Source organism: Pterocles gutturalis, unplaced genomic scaffold (assembly GCF_000699245.1).
Source record: "Pterocles gutturalis isolate BGI_N339 unplaced genomic scaffold, ASM69924v1 scaffold5387, whole genome shotgun sequence".
NCBI lineage: Eukaryota > Metazoa > Chordata > Aves > Pterocliformes > Pteroclidae > Pterocles > Pterocles gutturalis.
Window position 1 is genome coordinate 6,872 of NW_010115116.1, and position 2,062 is coordinate 8,933.

A 2,062-nucleotide genomic window follows, 5' to 3' on the forward strand; every position below is an offset into this window, starting at 1 on the left:
ACAGGCCATACCTTTTGAGGCAGAAGATTTATCCAGCAAGTTGTAATGCAATGTACAAATTCTACTTAGAAATGCTCAGAGATACTTAAACTTCCAAAGTATTTCTAATAATGAATTCTATTTTCATTCTCACTGACAACAGCAACAGACAAGTAACCTGTGTCTATGGCACAAGGGAGGTGTGGCGGGGCAGTAGCACTACAATGGTTACTGCCAAGGCCCGCTAAAATAAAGTTTACATTAATGCCATTAGGAAATTTAGAAGATGGAACCTTTTTTAAAAAAATGCCTAGTATGAAAACCGTATATCCTTTGCTGCATGCATCTGCATAGCATGGAGAGCAGCAGGTGAGAAACTGACAAAAAGAGCATTATTTTACTTTTTGTCATTGCAGCAAATACTACAACCAGGGTTACACATCACACAGGTTATCATGTCTACTTCAGTTCATGGTTCTGGATCTCTTTGGGTTTTGGGATGCCCGAAATGCAACTACGAATAGACACATGCTCACAACGCACCAACAGCAGGAACCTGTTCTGAGAAACATCTTTCAGCTGAGTCAGTTTTCAGAAATCAGTTTTCACATGTGGGCTTAACCAGACATACGCAAATGGAAGGAGAATTTTACACAGTGACAGTAACACATTGTAATTAACTCCACGGATTGCTGGTGGCAGTGGTCTGGGGATGAGTACTTCTTCCATTATTACCCCTTTACCATGCGTCGTTCTGAGAAATACCTTGGCCAGTCCCAGAGAGTTGATTTCCATTGCCAGTCAGAGCAAGGCAGGTGAAGCTGCACCGAGTATTAGGTCAGAAATAACAAACGGAGGCACCTCACCTGCAATCGCCTCAGCCCCAGATTCGGCATTTCCCGACTTCCAGAGCACCGACCGGCTCACGGACTGCAGCTCTAGTGGTGCTGGCATGGGGCGCAGGAAATATGAACAGCACCCCTACAAATTACATGTACAGACCCCAACTGATCCACACCTCTCCTCAAACTAAAAATTAACAAAATTAGTCCTACCACAGACAGGACTGACCAGCACAGTCCTCTGTAAGTGACTTACAGCGCAGGGTTGGTTAATGTTCACGAAGGGATCTGAACTGCTGCCTGTTCCGTATCTTTACAAATACTTCAACCTTAGTAATAAATGTACAAAATGAATGTAAGTAACGCAAAAGCTCAATAAACCCCTTTTGATACTGAAAGTGGAAAACATGTTTATTAACATTCTTTCAATCTTTCCTTATTCAAGGCCATATAAAAAAAATCTCTGCATTTTGATTATGTTTGTTTTTACTTTCTACATAGTTACAGAGGTATTAGATATCATTTACCTTTTTCATGATACACTGGTAAGCACTGAGTTCTGTTAAACAGTTATAAGCACTTGTTTTTCAAATCAGAAATTTGAAAAGAACAATTTTTCTATATACATAGTTTATCAGACTAACGCAGCATAAAATGCTCTTTAGTAAGAGGTATACGAGTTGAGGATCAATTGAATACTTAGAATTATTTTTCTACATAGAACTTTTCTATGTGGAACAAACCCCCCCGTTTTGGTCACCCCCCCCCCATCATGGAAACCAGACTACATCATCGTAGCAAGTAGGGAAAATTAATGCGTTTACAGTGGATCTTACCTTGTGAATTGCTCAAAACTGAACATCTATTCTAAGTCTCCTCATCCTAGGAATTGCTCCATGGAACTGCTTAAACTCAGCTACTGTGGCCTGTGGCAACCTCCCAAGGATTGTTTGGAATCCCTGCTTGGAGATAAAAGTGGAGTTTCTCCTGCTTTGTTTTGATACACCAGCACATCGAATATGGATCTGTTCTACATTTTTCTTTCAGTAGTGGTGACAGTTTTTAGGAAAACTCTATAGAAACATGCAAAACCATTTTTTCCTTGGGCTTAAGGGGTAACACATACCATACACATAATCAATATTGCTATCAGTATGACCCAGTTGTAGCTACAAAATGGAAAAAAAAAATACTTCCAGATAAATCCCATTTCAACAAGATACATTTAGAGTCTGTGAGAT